The 17,437-nt window shown below is 44.4% G+C and overlaps 1 long non-coding RNA gene across 1 annotated transcript in view; it reads right to left on the bottom strand.

The window, feature by feature from the left end:
• Positions 1 to 843: 843 nt before the first annotated feature.
• LOC112445986 (uncharacterized) overlaps positions 844 to 17,437 on the bottom strand; it is a 35,775-nt gene continuing 19,181 nt past the window's right edge. Inside the window, exon 2 of the long non-coding RNA XR_009493912.1 lies at positions 844 to 6,611. This is a non-coding gene — a long non-coding RNA (uncharacterized lncRNA). The remainder of the gene's footprint in view (positions 6,612 to 17,437) is intronic.

Raw genomic sequence — 17,437 nt, 5'->3', positions numbered from 1 at the left:
GTTGTAGCCAGTCCTGGGAGAAGGGTTGCTTTTTCCTGGGAGAGCTTTGGGAAGGCTAACTGAGGCCTGGATGGCCCTTGTCCAAGCGAACACATGGTACCCAGAGTCATCTTTTGATGACCTTTGCTCAGGGAGGAGGCGGGATGTGAACAGTCCCCAGATCCTCCTTCTTTGGCTCTATGATGTGCTATCTTATGATTTCCAGATGTTTTTATTCCTAATAATAGCTGCTTGATCTGAAGTGAGAGTGAGTGTGCATTCCCTGAACACACAGTGGACATGGGGAAATAATCTAAAAAGAGTGGGAAAATAGAATATTTGCAATTAAAAACATTTTTTTTTTTGGCCTGGATGATTCTCACAGTTGATAATCCACCCATGATGGCATACATATTAGAAAGGAAAAAATAAAACTATCCTTATTTTCAGATAACATATGTTTATGTAGAAAATCCCAAAGAATATTTTCTAAAAAGCCCAAAACAAACAAAAATGAAGCAAACAAACAAAAAAACCTTCTAGCACTAATAACTTAGCTAGGTGACAGAATACAGGGTCAATATTAAAATATCAATTGTATTTCCCATATATTGTCAATGACCATGTGGAAGCCAAAGTTAAAAAAATAATACCATTTACACTACATCCCTTCCCAAATAAAATATATGGACATAATTCTAACAAAACATGCATAGGACTTGTTTTCAAAAGATTATAAAACGCTGATGAAAGGAACTAAGGAAGATATAAATAAATGGAAAAACATGCCATGTTAACAGTTTGGAAACCCAACCTAGTAAAGATGTCAATTCTCCCCTAGTTGATTTATAGGTTTTAACACAATTTCTATCAAAACCCCAGCAAAATTTTTATTGATTTAGACAAGATTATGATAAAATATATGTGAAAGGCAAAGGAATTAGAATAGAAAATGATTTTAGAAAAGAAGAATAAAGTGGGAGGAATCACTCAATTTTAAGATTTACTGTATAACTACAGTATTCAAGATAACGTGTCTTATGGAGGAATAAATACATAGATCAATGAAACAAAATAGAAAAGCCGGAGATAAATCCACACACGTACAGTCAACTGATTTTTGACAAAGGAGCAAAAGATACTCAATCGAGGAAGGATAGGTTTTTTTAAAACAGATGAGGCTAACAATTGAATATCCATAGGCAAAAAAAAACAAAACAAAACTCAAACCACACACTTTATACAAAATTAATTCATAAAGGATCATAGATTTAAATGTAAAACTATACAACCTTTAGAAGAAAACATAAACAACCTTTGAGATCAGGAAAAAGTGAAGAGTTCTTAAACATGACACTAAAAGTACAATCCATAAACGGAAACATTAAGTTGCACTTCATCAAAATTAAAATCTTGTTTCTGTGAAAGATGCTGTAAAGCGGATGAAAAGACATGCTATAGACTAGCTATAGACATGCTATAGACATGTTATAGACTAGCAGAAAATACTTGCAAACCATACGTGTGGCAAAGGACTCATGTCTAGAACATAAAGGACTTTCAAAACTCACTACTAAACAGCGGTTGGGGAGTTGGGAAGGGTGTGACTATAAAGGTGAAGCACTGGGGATTCTCTGTGATGACAACATGTTTTATACCCTGATTGAGGTGGTGGTTACACACATTTGCACATGTGAAAAGATCTCATAGACTCATATGTAAACAAAGGAAATGTGAATAAGATCTGTGCCTTTTACTCATGTCAGTTTCCTGGCAGTGACATTGTCCTGCAGTTATGTAAATATTACCAACAGGGGAAACTGGGGGACAGTGCACACAGCCTCTCTGTACCATTTTCTGCAACATTCTTTGAATCTCTAAATATTTCCAAAGTGAAAGTCTTTAAAAATTGTTGCCTAGATGGTCCCCACCAGTAGATAATCCTCAGGATTAATGTGACTTTCCCACCATAGACAGCAGATCTTTACAGGAACGGACTGGGGCTTTTATCTCTTTATGACATCCATATGCTGAACACAGACATGCTCAGTATGCTTCTAAATGACAGCTGTCCTTGACCTCCTTTGGTTCCCTCCTCCTACTGGGGTGTCTGCCTCCCTTGCCTTTACTTACAACTGCCTGAGATTTTCATCACCCAGTCCCAGAGGAGCTCCCCTTCTTCCAGATTCTTCAGATTCTGACGGCAACAGAAGGCTAGTCCAAATGAATTCTACATCTTCCACAGGAGAGTAAGTTCTTTGAGGTAGACTCTCTTTCGGTCATGTGCACCCCTCTATCTCCGTCCCCTAGAACAGCGCCCAACACATAGTAGGGACTCCGGAAATATTTATGGACAGAGGGCCTGCCTATCCATTAAACAAATACAAAAAAGAAAGAGCAGAAACAATCTTGCATGCAAATTAAGGAGCAGGTCTACAGGTCTCTCCCCAGGAAGGAGACAGCAACCTCCGTTACATATGTGTACCTTACATAAGGCCACCTAACACACATGCAAGGGCCACCCTGTGTGCAGCAATTTCTCCCTCAGGATGCCTACAAATGCTGCAAAGAAGGGGCGTGGTGCAGTGCCCTCAGGTGAATTCTACTCAGAAGCATTTACTGAGCCCTACTGCCAACCACAGGGATTCAGAGGTGAGCAAAGCCTGCTTCCTGCCCTAAAGAAGCTCCTGGTACCACTGGGGGAGACAGACGGGCAAGCAGACCATTCCAGTAGGTAAGCCCAGGGTGCTAGGACAGTGAGCAGAGTGGACTCCCAGTTGAGCTCGAGGGTGACAAGGAATATTCCCCAAGGCATCTGACAGATGGGGAGGTGGAAAGATAATCATTCCTGAGAGCATAGTGTCTCTCAGACTCTGGGCTAAAATGCCTCAGTGAGCCCCCTACTAACCCCAAAGGAAAATTAATTCTTTCTATTCACCTGAATCTGGAGAATAAGTGGCATCAGGCAAGAAAGAGGAAGGAAAGGGTGCTCCCAGGTCAAGAGAGCAGGAGGTAGTGCTACATGATATCCGAGGCCTGTCAGTGCAGATGGCTTCTATCATTGGGTTAGAATTTGACTGTGATTAAGGTGAGAACGCAATGGCACCCCACTCCAGTACTTTTGCCTGGAAAATCCCATGGACGGAGGAGCCTGGTAGGCTGCAGTCCATGGGGTCGCTAGAGTCGGACACGACTGAGCGACTTCACTTTTACTTTTCACTTTTATGCATTGGAGAAGGAAATGGCAACCCACTCCAGTGTTCTTGCCTGGAGAATCCCAGGGACGTGGAAGCCTGGTGGGCTGCTGTCTACGGGGTCGCACAGAGTGGGACATGACTGAAGCGACTTAGCAGCAGCAGCAGCAGCAAGGTGAGAACGAGAACCAGGAATCACTGATGGGAGCCACACCCTGGAAAGCTTCATTTGATGCTCCCATGAATGCCAACAGCCTTCAGACCAGGCCCTGTGGAAGCCTGGCATTTGAGGGACTGAGCCAAAATTGCTGCAAATGTTTGGTCAACTTCTTTCTAAATGTTTTTAGGAGAATGTTGTAGCAGATGCTATACAGATACCTCCTGCTCCTTAACATTTCAGGCCATACCTGCATGCTCCAAAGTGCCAGCTCTTGCGCTGACCAAGAACTTTTTCTGACCACCCGGGTTCATTGAGCCTGGCCACATGGCTGGTTGCCCACACCCCACAGACCTCAAACAATGCAGTTGGTTATAAAACACCAGCTTCATTTCCCTTTGGGAGAAATAATAGTGGGCCACGTGTCCTATGCTGGCTCCCAGAGTTCCCCAGTGAACTTATGTTCTGTTTGTCTATGGTGGGATTTACAACATGATCTTCCCTTTATTGGCTGCCTTCCCTCCCCAGTCTCATGCCCCAGTCCCTGCAGAAGTTTCCTGGGAGCACTTCCCAGATAAATAGCCGCATTTCAATCCTTATGTCAAGGTCTGTTTCTAGGGTAGCCTAAATTAAGACACACTCGTACACTCACACACTCATACACACACACACAATCTCTGGTTGGAATAAAAGAAACTAGTAACAATGAAGAAAAGTACTGGGGAGAACACTGGTTGAGGATGAGGCAGCAGAAGATTTGTCACTAAATATCCTTCTCTTATCTTTTGGGTTTTGGACCATGACCATGGATTTTCTATTTAAAAAATAAAATACTTTTTTTTTTTTTTTTTTTTGAGAGTTGTGAGTTAAATTTTATCTGGGGAAAAATGAGGACTGTAGCCCAGGAGGCGGCATCTCAGGTAGCTTTGAAACACTGCTCCAAAGTGGCAGTGGGGGAAGGTCAATATATAAGGTTTTGGTGAATGGGGAGTTCAATACCATTAAGCACTCAGTTTACAAAAGGGTTTTCTGTTAGTCCTGAGGCTCTAATGTCACCATGAAGGAATTTAGTGCTTCTCTAGATATAAGGAGATGCAAGGACTGAGATCATAAAATCGGTTCCTAAAAACCTCCAACTATCTAAAGACCTGTCCCTGGAGCACAGAGTGCCTCACTCCACCCTGAACTCCCTCAGGGGGTGTTGAAGGTCAACAGCTACAGCAGTGTGGGGTTCCGTCTCATAGAGGCAGATGGCAGATGCCTTTGCTGTTCAGTCGTTGGCAATGCTCTTGGTAAGTGTCAATTTGTAGTTGACACGGCCCCCTTGTGGTCATAAATCAGACCATACCTTGGGGGGCCTTTCATGACCATTCTCACATTACTGGGAAGGCTCGTTCCCAGTTCTGAAAGTTTTTGCTGATAGGCCGCTCAATGTGCTATTATTGGACTAGGTCTTAATAGTCAAAGATCGCTGGACACCTGTCTTCTAGTCATGGTCCAGGAAAGTATTCCCTTTTGTTGCATCTTCCCATATCTAGAGTTACACTATTACAATCATTGATCATATATATATCAAGTCTAGTCATCATTATTTTCACTGGAGGCTCAGTCATACACTTGGTAATACAAGAAACAATAATCTTGTGAAACGGGCAAAATACAAATAGTATAGTTAATGACATTAGTGGAATTAAAACTAAACATTTTAGCCATGAGCCTCCCACACCAAACCAGTTTTTTAAAAGATTGTCAAGACTAGGGAATGGGTCACTTAGGCAGAAATATGATTTTTCATATGGTTCATAAAATGTATTACATTAAAGGATTTATCAGGAATGAAAATATAGCATTCACTTTGGATTGTAGCACAGCTATCTTCCTGTGGTGCTGTAAAGTGTCAAGGGCCTTGCAGTTGTGTAGCACTGCCTTTCTTATCATAGAGATCTCAGAATTCAATACGCTAATAGCCCAGTTACTACCATTTAAAGCTTATGAAAGTTGTTAAGGCTTCGATATGGCCAATTATATCCTCCAACCTCAATGAAGACACACACACACAAAAAGCTGCTAAATGGTTATACCAGTAGAATACAGAGCTTTGACCAATTGGGATCATACCAATGGTAGATTGGTTGGGGTTACCTCTAATTTGTTAATGTGTATGACCTTAAATTCATGGAAATCCAGGCTACACCTTTGTATCCATCCCTGTAGATATCAAGGCCATAAATTAGTGCCACAAATCCACTGAGTTCCATACCAATTTCTCTCTCTAAGGGTAATAATAGGCATAGTTCGTAAAGCACCCAGCTTTGTCTCATAATATTACCAGGTTGGTCATTTTTAGTATGATTTAATTGTTTCCAACATAGAGGAGCTTTTAAATTTAAATGATCATAGTCTGATGTTAAGCCTATAGATTCATCCCATAATTGTGGGAGTTTTCCTTTTAAGAGATGAGAGGTTAGTTTTTTGATTAAGACTTAGCTCTCATCACTCTGATTGAGTTTGAATGACCCTAAAAGAAAACTTAAATCTATGGCCAGGATCAGAGCAGGTATTATTAATTGGCCAGATGAGAGGATCTCATCTAGTAATATCATGAATAGACAGAACAGGACTGAACTCTCATCTAAAATAAATTTCCTAAGGTGTATCCAATCAGAGTCTTGAAAGAGGGAAATCCACCAAGGTAACCCAGAATTACTAGACACAGGTTATTGGCCACAACTCAACAATTGAATTGAGATTTAAACTAGTGTAGAATCATGTCCATGATTCAAACCATTTGACTGATAGGCACAGGTCCAAGGAATAAAGAAAACAGTGTAAATGATCATATGAATCAGATCCAGCATCTTGGGCAAGCTGTCTACTTCTGATCTTGTCGTCTTCTGACCCTAGTGTAGTGCAGCTTCCTCTTTGAGACTCGTTTTAAAGTGAGTTTGAGGTCAGCAGGCCTCTCTATAGACCAGTCCAGCTTAGGGGCCTTTGGAAGTGGGAGTTAATTTAAGAGTCAATTTCCCTTCCATTTCACTGCGCATGAGTCAGTTAACAGTATCTGACAGAAAGGTCCATCCATCCAGGTTGGAGACAGTTTCTTAAATTATGTCTTTTTCCAGTCTTGGTTGCAGGTCATGCCTGAGGCATCCAAGTTAGTCTGCTGAGGAGGCTGATGGGTGCAAGGGGCCACAGCTGGTACCAAAGCTCCAGTTCCTCGTAGAGTCCAGGTGAAGGAAGGAAGTCCATTCTGGGTCACTTCGTTGTGCCATAACTGTCGACTAAAAACACGTACAACTTTAGAGTTGTGAGTTAAGTTTTACTGGGAGCAAAATGAGGACTGCAGCCTGGGAGGCAGCATCTCAGATAGCTCTGAGAGACTGCTCCCTATTTAAAAAATAAAATAATTTTTAAAGAAAGTGACTCAAAATAAATACTTTAGTAGTGTAAGTTGCTCAGTCATGTCTGACTCTTTACGACCCCACAGACTATAGCCTCCCAGGCTCCTCTATCCATGGGATTCTTCAGGCAAGAATAGTGTAGTGGATTATCATTCCCTTTTCCAGGGGATCTTCCCAACCCAGGGATCAAACCCAGGTCTCCTGAACTGCAGGGAGATTCTTTACCATTAAGCTACAGGGAAGTCCAATAAGTACTTTAAAGAACTTTAAATCATTAAAAGTACAATAAGTACTTTAAATCATTAAAAAATCAACTGTTATTTTACATCAACATAATCACATGTGCTTTATATCAAATACTACCATATTGGAGACCACCAATGCATTAATTTATGTAACTGGGCAAATGCTCTTTGATAGAGTGAGAATTGATCTTTTCTTATGGTTTGGTTCATGATTTTGAATATTTAATACAAGTGTCATTGATTAGAAAGACCGTATCTCTGTACAGGTGATCTCCTAAAATTCAGGCCAGTGTGTGTCCTCTTGCATCAATTTGCACAAATGCACAACCTCAGTAAACTGAATAACCAGATGCAGGCTGACAAGACCTAGTGATTACATTCACTCCCTTTGCATAATGGTCAGCTGTAGAGTCAGGATAACACCGCACATGCACCTCTCCTGACTTTGAGCTACTTCTGATGGGACTTTCACGTTTAACATAAGCAATGAAAGCAGATACTGTTAATGATTCACTATTAGACTCAAAATTGTTCCTCTGCATTCCAGATCTCAGATTTGTTTAATTAAGAGCATCCCAAGTTGGCAAGGCAGGCTGTGTATAAATAAAACATAAAAATGTTGCTAATTTTATTACTTATATCTTGAATCAAACTTTCTCAACATTGGGCAATAGAAAAAAATACAGGAATAAACTGATGCCAAGGATGATTTAAAACTGCAAGTGCATCATCATCAAAGAGTCTACAAATAATAAATGTGGAGAAAAGGGAACCTTCCTACACTATTGATGGGAATGTAAATTGGTGCAGCCACTATGGAGAACAGTACAGAGGTTCCTCAAAAAACTAAAAATAGAGTTGTCATATGATCCAGCAATCCCACCCCTGGGCATATATCCAGAAAAAAACAAAAACTCTAATTTGAAAAGATACATGCATCTCAGTTTTCATAGCAGCACTACATACAATAGTCAAGACATGAAAGCAACCTAAGAGTCCATCAACAGACAAATGGATAAAGAAGATTACACACACACACACACACACACACACACCCCTACAATGGAATATCAGTCTGTCCTAAAAAAGAATGAAATTATGCCATTTGCAGCACCATGGGTGGAGGTAGAGATTATCATAGTAAGTGAAATAAGTCAGATAAGGATAAAAAACCATATGATATCATTTATATAGAGAATCAAAAAAATGATACAAATGAACTTATTTACAAAACAGAAGTAGACTCACAGACATAAAAAACAAACTTACTGTTACCAAAGGGGAAAGGGGTGAGAGGAGGATAAATCAGGAGGTAGGGATTAACAGATCCCTAAATATAAAATAGATAACCAACAAGGATCTACTGAAGAGCATAGGAAAGCATATTCAGTATACTTTATATACTGAATATATAATAATTGTATATAATATATATAAAACTTTTAATATTTATATTTATTTTAATATATTTTTATAATACATATTTATTATAAAATATATAATTTTAATAGAAAAGAATTTGAAATAGAATATCTATGTATATATGAATCACTTTGCTCTACACCTGAAATTAAATTAACATTGTAAATCATCTACACTAAAATAAGTAAATAAATAAAACATATAAACTGCAAGTGTATCCATGACCATGAATTTTCAAATATTTGTGCTTTTGAAATTAACCTCATTATTCAGAGGGGCTGGCTTCATAACAAGCAAATGTTATAAACATAGCCTGTAAAGTACATGTCTACTAATAAAATAACTTTCCATCTGTTTCTTCTATGAGTGTTCAGTGTAATATTTTAGTTGAAAAATGAGTTACATTTCCATGTTTGAACCTCTGACATGGAGGACAGTAACTAGTACAGGCTTCTGCTTAGAGCAGAGCTGTGGTTAGATATACGTGTTTCAGGCAGGCCACTCCCATCAACTGTGTGGAGAAGGGGTATCAGGGAGTGTGACCACAGCTCTCTGCCTCCTGGAAAACCACCCAGGAGGTAGCGGAAAGTCAGACTGGAGACTGATTTGCCACTAAGCTTGACAGAGGGTGGTTGATATCTCGAGTGTGTGTGTGAGAGTCTGTCTCTCTGTGTGCTCAGTTGCTTCAGTTGTGGCCAACTCTTTGTGAGCCCATGGACTGTAGCCCACCAGACTCTTCTATCTATGGGATTCTCCAGGCAAGAAACTGGAGTGGGTTGTCAGGCCCTCCTCCAGGGGACCTTTCCAATCCAGGGATCGAACTGGCATCTCCTGTGTCTCCTGCATTGGAGGCAGATTCTTTACCACTTGAGCCATCAGGGATGCCCCTAGGGAAAGCGTATTAAATAAGCAGAGAAGTAATCAAGTGTAGGGCCCAAGAAGCAATGCCATGGCACCATCAAGCACTCTCTCCACAGACACAGGCGCTGACTTCACAGCCAGACCGGAAAACGCCTCCAGGACTTGCATTCTGAATATGGCAACTGTGCTATAAATGCTTCTTGGTTGATTTATTCCCAAAGGCAAAAGATTGCATTACAACTAATCCCACTGAAACAAATTTACCAAAGTTTCAATATCATATCCAAACTTGCTCAAATGTCTCCACCTAGACAGAGATAACAATTGGCACTTTAAGAAAAATTATTATGATTTTTTTAATTGGGAAAGGTCTACATACATTGGCTACTTTCAAATGGGATCTTTTCTCATTAATGAAGGAAAAAGAGAAAAAGAAGGGAGGGAGGGACCTAGGACCACCCCAAGCATAGGCCTCAGGTCCACTGCTCCACCACTGGGAAGTTAAGGAAACTGAGCTCCAGGGATCCTCGCTTGCAGTTCCAAAACTCTGTGCCTAATTTAATATTTGTGATTTCATAGCTTTTCTTAAGGCATGCCCACATTATATAGACTCCTAGGACCCCCAAACCAGAGCCAGCCTTTGCCACCAGCTGATTTTGAACCCTCTTTCTCCTGCTGTCACCTGCCAGGATTGCTTTCCACACCTCACCCTGCTCATTTCCCAACTCACTACTTTCCCCCAGCCACTCCAGCCACCGGTCTCCTAATTCCTCGAGCGCATCAGGCGGTGGCCAGGCCTCAGGGTCTGTGCACTGGCTCTTCCCTTCTGCAGGATGTTCCCCTGCTCCCTCCCAGGTGCTCGCCGCCTTGGGGTTGTCTCAGGCGCCACCTTCTCCATGGACCTCCCCATGGAACCTGCTCCTCCTTCCCCCTGCACTCACCCTCACCCTCCCCACCCAGTCAGCTTCCCACATCATTTGTCATCTGCTAACACACTTCACCCTGAAGAAGGAAATGACAATTCTCTCCAGTATTCTTGCCTGGAGAATTCCATGGACAGAGGAGTCTGGTGGGCTATCGTGCACAGGGTCGCAAAAAAGTTGGACACATCTTAGCGACTAAACAACACACTTCGTAATCTAGTTCTTTACCTTTTCTTTTCTGTCCCCCATCGTCCCCACATTAGAATGGAAGTTCCATGAGGGAAGGGAAATTCAAAGTCGGTTTTGTTCACTGGTGCATTCCTAGCACCTAGTACAGAGTGCACAGTAGTCACTCAGTTAACATTTATCTCATAAATGCATGTAGGGCCTGAGGCAAGCACCCTGCCTGCTGCAGCTGGGGGCCGGCTCTGGCCAAATGAAAGGAAAGCTGCTTCTCAGAGGTGACTTGGTTTTGTGGGCTGGGTCAGGTGTCTGACCCACGGCTGAGGCCACGGGCGCCACTATATCCTGTCCCTGCCCGTCTGCCTCAGGAGGCATCGTGGAGCCCTGGACACTGCTGCCACCTAAGAGTGAGCGCTTCCCAGAAACGTTGAGGCTGGGATGGGGAGGGCTGGAACGTGTCTGTCTCGTCAGGGCGGGGGGCCGTGGGACTTCCATGAGTCCAGTACTACGACAGTGCAGAGATGTTTATTCAGAGCTGGTGCTAATTTCCTGCCTTCGCACATCTGGCAGACACCCACCAGCCTGACTGGGGGGTGCAGTGGTGGCGCTCCTGGGAATGAGAGCCTGGTGTCATTCTAACCCCGCCGGGGACACATCATTGAGTGGTATTTGATCCTGGCGCCACGAACAGGGCGTTTGTCTATGAGGTACAGGGTGTGGGTGACACCGAGATGTCCATGGAGCCAGGGATCCCCAGTCAGCTAGTCGGGCACCCTCCCGCTGCAGACAATGCTGATGACATCATGACGGTCGGGGATTTATATAGCAGTTTAAGACTGCCAAAGCTCTTCGTCATAACCTCTTTCGTGTCATGGTCATCCAAACCCGGTAGAAGCAGAGACCAGGAAACACCGTCCTGCTTTCCACAGGAAGAACACGAGGCTGAGTGGTTGCGGGGTGCGGGGATCACAGAGCCAGCGCGCGTCACGGCTGGACAGGCTGTGCCCTGTCCTGTGTGCTCAGTGCGCTCACGGGCCCGCGATACCCTGGGGTTCTCACTTGCGGCCATATTCCCCAGAGCCTTCAAGGCGGCTGAGTGCAGAGACTCATCCCCAGGGCTGCGTGAGGGGCAAGTCGTTTCATAGGCTGAATAGCAACGCTGGCCTCTCAGCACCCACAGCACACCCCCAGCTATTCACCAGTCTCTCCCGGATGGCAGCAAAAGACAAAAACAAAACCACTTGTTGCTTTTTGGAAAATGGTAATCAACTGAGAGTCAGTGAAAATTGAAGAGGCAATCACCGGAGTAATCTTGTAATCAGGAGGATCATAGCTGTGATGGCAGGCGCATGCGCAGCTGTCTTCTCTTCTGCACTTGCCAGGAGTCAGACTTGGTGCTACGTGCTTAACACATGTACCTCATTTATGGCTTCCAACTGCTCTGTGATGCAATAATATTGTTACTCCCATTTAACTGAGGCCTTGAGGTGCATTCCTCGCTTAAAGCCTTACAACTAGTAAATGGTGAAGCCCAGACTCAAATTTTGAGTCTGTGGCAAAGCCCATGTTCTGAAAGTTTATGTTGTATGGCCCCTCTTCTAGCAGCCTGTGTAGGCTCCCACGCTTCGGAGTAACCTGCAGAGGAGAACAGTCTCAGACTACATCCTGTCTCTTCTCTCAGTTCATTCTGTGTCTCTCCTACCATTCCCTCCCCCCACCCTTCCCCCTCTTATCTCAAGGTCTTCTTCTCTTACCTTTCAGACCAGGAAAATAAAAATTCTTCTCTCCTGACCATGCAGAACAGTCCATTCATTCAACAAATGTTTTGGGTGACTGTTCCATGTCAGGTCTTTCCTAGACACTGTGCACATGGAGTGAACAAAACTGATGTGAATCCCTGACTTAATGATGTGATCATGCTGGTGGAGAGATGGACAGAAAATACACGAGGGCAAGCCAGACAGGTACTGCTGAGAGGGAAAGAAGGCAAGGGAAAGTGGACGCAAGGATCGGGCTGCCCTTTAAGGTGAGGAGGAGGTCAGAGGCTTTTCTTCAGCCTCCTCTGAAGAAAAGGCATTAGGACTGAGATTGGAATTCAGATAGGAGCAGGCTAACTGGAGGGGATGGCATGGGGTGCGAACTGGGAGCCAGATATGAAGCCCTAGAAGGGGCTGCGGACTCCCCACCGCCCCCCACGATGGGCTAAGGTAAAGAGGTGGAGTTGCAGGTGCGCAAGGTCTCCTGGGCTCCAGGGCTCCTGATGGCTGTGGGCAGCCGGGGAGTCGAGCACCTGCCTTTGGTGGGGCCGCTTATTTGGGCATCTGAGCTGGGAGGAAGCCTTTGGAACTGATCTGAGCCCTATGTAATGTTAAGGTTGAAAAGCAGAAAACACCCTTTGAGGTTAAAATATAAATAACCCAAGGGGCCTCAGCCTGGCTGATCCTGGACTCTAGAGAGAAGCCAGATAGATCAGAGCAGACATTTCAGGGAAAGTCCACTATATACCCAAATACTGACTTCACAGATCACCTTGAGAATTAAATGAGGTGATATGTGTAAAACCCTGTGCTTCATACCTATGACATTAGATATTAAAATTTCCTTTTCTTTTCTAACTAAAGAAGTTACCTCCTTTCCTAAGTCCTGAGCCCTGCATGGACCTTGAGGGCCTCAAAAGAAAAAATAATGAAACTATATTGGATCCCCAACAGCTTGGAAGCTCAGCTCCACATCTGGCTCTTACCTTTCCTGTAAATAGTGACCCCATGAGATTACCAATAAATTGTGCTCACTGAATAGCCTGGAAATAAATGGTTTCCTTCTTAAGGTTCTCCTGTAATGAGATTTCTCATATTCGAACCATGAGAAGAGGAAGTAGGGCCGTCTGAGTGGGGCTACAGAGAATTGAGAGCAGGCAGCCCCCGCCCTTCCCATTCAAGGACATTGCTTCATCTCCCAAGTGAAACGCAGGCCAGGGAAGCCTCTGGGGGGCCTAGCAGCTGCCTTATAAGGACATTCGTCATGCCTGCCAGGTGTGTCATCCTGAAGTCCCAAGAGCAGGCTGTGGTGGCCCCAGTGAGTCAAGGCCTGGGTGGGTGAAACAGCCTCAGGAAGCCATGTAGGGGACAAGTGAGAATTTTCTTAATCTTCCCTCTTACATGTTTGCGTATGTTTTAAATTATTAGCTCATTAACCTTGGCAATTGAGGAAACAGAGAAAAAGATTTTTGAGTTTAAAAAACAGTCCTCATAAGCTTTCACTTCAGTAGTGGAGGAAAGTCACCGCTTTTGGGGGAAGTCAGGTGGGGGCAGGGGGTAGCAATGAAATAAAGAAGATGTAGGTCTGTGGAGAAATTCCCTTGAGAATTAACACACAGCAGCCCCTTCAAGTGGGCTTCCCAGGGAGCTCAGTGGTAAAGAATCCACCTGCTAATGTAGGAGATATAGGTTCAATCTCTGAGTTGGGAAGATCCCCTGGAGGAGGGCATGTCAACCCACTCTAGATTCTTGCCTGGGAAACCTTATGGCCAGAGGAGCCTAGTGGGGTACAGTCCAGGGGGTTGCAAGAGTCAGATACAACTCAGAGACTAAACCACCACCACCACAGCCTCTACAAGACAAGACAATATATACAGTGATGCAGAGCTGGCCTCAGCCCCATGGTGGCCCCAGCGAGACCCAGGCTCTTTCTGTTGTCTCCCAACAAAAGCCAGCCAGGGATGGGTGGAGCGCCCTCAGAGAATAGTGGGCCTTTTGAAGTATTCTAAATCCGACACAAAGAGTTGGCCATGACTGAAGCAACTTAGCATGCGTGCACAAAGCAAACGAAGGTGCAGTAGGCCTGACCAGAGGTGGCGTAGTGTCATAGTTGAGACTGACTTTTGAAATCTTATAGGTCTTGGCTTTACCATTTTAGCTGGGTGGATTTGAGCAAGTTAATTAATCTTCCTAAGTCTTGACTGCTCCTTGTATCTGTGAAGTACCTGTTCATTTAACAAATATCTACAAAGCATACCAATGCTTTACATAAACTCATCAAATTTTCATAAATAGCTAACTATTTTAGCTGGGTGGATTTGAGCAAGTTAATTAATCTTCCTAAGTCTTGACTGCTCCTTATACCTGTGAGGTACCTGTTCACTTAACAAATATCTACAAAGCATACCAATGCTTTACATAAACTCATCAAATTTTCATAAATAGCCTGTGACGTAGACTCTATTATTATCCCCATTTTATAGGTGAGGGCAGTAACCTGCCAAGATCACATAGCCAGTCACTGGCAGAACTGGAATTTGACCCCAGATAGTGGGGCTCCGGGCTTCCCTAGTAGCTCAGCTGGTAAAGAATCTGCCTGCAATGCAGGAGATCTGGTTCAATTCCTGGTTTGGGAAGATTCCTTGGAAAAGGGATAGGCTAACCACTCCAGTATTCTTGGGCTTCCCTGGTGGCTCAGATGGTAAAGAATCCGCCTGCAATGCAGGAGACCTGGGTTCGATCCCTGAGTTGGGAAGAGCCCCTGGAGAAGGAAATGGCAACCCACTCTAGTATTCTTGCCTGGAGAATCCCCACGGACAGAGGAACCTGGTGAGCTACAGTCCATAGTGTCACAAAGAGTCAGACACGACTGAGCAATTAAGTGTTGCACAGCACAGTAGGGCTCCAGGATCTGTGCCCTTAAGCCCTAAGCTCTGCTGCTGAGAGTTTATTCAGCACATTATGGGGTTCTGGAGAATTCAGTGGATCCTGTTATGTAAGAGCTCTTACCACAGTGCTGTGCAGAAGCCAAATGCCACCTATTATTACCTCTGTTTATCTACATAAGGGGTAGGAGACTACCCAGAGCAGACTCTGAGAGGAAGATTCCAGGGCTGGTGGCTTAGCAAGACAGGCCCTGGAAGAAACTGATAGGAGAGTGAGGGAATCAGGCCTGGAAAGGTAGGGACCCTAGGTTGTGAGATTTCAGGTGAAGTCTCATGAGATACAACTTATAAACTGGTCCCCATCAAAGCCAGGAGCTGGACTTTGTGCTCATAAACTGTCAGCCCTGGCTAAAGGGGGCCCTGAAGAAATGGAAACTCCCAGGCACCTCTGGGCAGGCAGTGTAGTGACCAGGTGGCAATCTTCCAAAGAGATTGGCTGGTATGGGGCCATTAAAAGAAAAGCAGCTCCCACCCACCACTGCAGCTGGTCTCTTGGCTGGAACTGACCTTCAACTTCTCCTTCCTCCACCATTTCCCACTCTCTCCACCAGCAGTTCCACCAGTCTAGGTGCCTTGTTTGCTGAAATGACACAAACTTTAATCCGTGAAGGATCTGAACCCTTGGTTGCCATGCTCTCATCAGGTATCACCCATCTTCAGCTAAAACCTGGCACCAAGTATTCCCTCCAATAAATCCCCGAATTTCCAAACTATTCCTCCTTATCCCCAGGATGCAGCAGCAACCCTACCTCCTCATGATGATCGGGGTCATTTACTCTGCTACGCTGTATCTGTTCACTGTTCTCATATCTTTTACATCTATAACCTTTGTGACTCCATTCACAGGCCCACTGTACCAGCACTGGGAAGGCTGAAAGCAGGTCACGTCATCCTGTCCAGCTGGTTGCTGAGTCTCTGATTCTATAGTAGAGTCTCTCTGGTGGGCATTCATATATGATATAATAATCCCTACACTTTGGGACACCTTTGTGTGCTTTTCCCCTACATCACCTCATCCCCAATCTTCCAGTCTTATTGCATCCAGACCCTTGACCCAGCAGCCAAACCACCTGCCATAGCTCAGGATTAAAGCCACGTGTCTCTCTTCACAAACAGGATGACTGCTACGCTGCCTGCAGCTCTGCCCACGGGCAGGATTTTCTCCTGCCCTCCTACTCTCTTCAGACTCCCCTGAGTGGAATTGTGATGCAGCACAGTCTGTTTTTAGCTCACACCAACGGATCCAGTCAGCCCTCCATGAGTCAGGGCTGGATTTTTTTCCCCTCCTTTGCCAACTGGTCACAGGGAACTCCTGACCATTGGTTTAATGTTATAGGGAAGTGTCAGTTCAACACAAGCGGAGAAGGAAATGGCAACCCACTCCAGTATTCTTGCCTAGAGAATCCTGTGGAGAGAGGAGCCTGGTGGGCTGCTGTCTATGGGGTTGCACAGAGTCAGACACGACTGAAGCGACTTAGCAGCAGCAGCAGCAGCTGATATGTGAGTCTGTTCAACTTGTCAGAGTATTCATGCCCTCTGGACCTGGACCTGCTCAGGCCCACTCCTAGCTGCATCATGACCTCTGTAGGATGAATTATGCTGGGCCTCTCCAGCCTTATGACTTGTGTGAATGACAGCCCTCAGTCTCTGAAGGGTAGTTCTGGATTCACATGTATTTGATGACTTCTGGCAAGATGTTCAGTCTCTTCCCAGGTTTAGTACCTTGCCAAGGGCTTCTGTTTTAAAAGTGCATTATTTCTTGCAACAGATAGCATGTCCTTGCTCTAGAACGTAGATATCTGCACTGCATCTCCTCTAATGCAGCTTGTCAGAGACATCGCACAGTGCTCTCCTTTACTGCAGGTACCTCCAGCACTGTGGGGTTTTCCAGTTCACATGGCCCTGGAGGCAGGACACCTTATACTGCAGCTTAGACCTGCTGCAGAGCCCCGTCTTTCTCTGGGACCAAATCAAAATTGCCGGTCATGTGAAAGTCCTCTGATAAATGGGATGAAGCAGTCACAAGGGCAATATATACTGCTTCCAGTACCTGAAGGACTTCCCAAGATCTGTGCCTGCTTCATGGTTGTAAAGAGGTGCAGATGTATTAACTGATCCTTTGCTTTGGAGAGAATGTTCAGCATAGTTCAGAATACTGGAGCCTAAAAACTTTACCATATAGCTGACCCCTGGAATCTCTGTAAGGTTTATTTCCAACACTGTCTTGAGAGTCCCTTGGACTGCAAGAAGATCCAACCAGTCCATTCTGAAGGAGATCAGCCATGGGATTTCTTTGGAAGGAATGATGCTGAGGCTGAAACTCCAGTACTTTGGCCACCTCATGAGAAGAGTTGACTCATTGGAAAAGAC

This window comes from Bos taurus, chromosome 3, assembly GCF_002263795.3.
Source record: "Bos taurus isolate L1 Dominette 01449 registration number 42190680 breed Hereford chromosome 3, ARS-UCD2.0, whole genome shotgun sequence".
Classification (NCBI taxonomy): Eukaryota; Metazoa; Chordata; class Mammalia; order Artiodactyla; family Bovidae; genus Bos; species Bos taurus.
The sequence above is the reverse complement of the archived record's forward strand: the minus strand, read 5'-3'. Positions and strand labels throughout refer to the sequence as shown.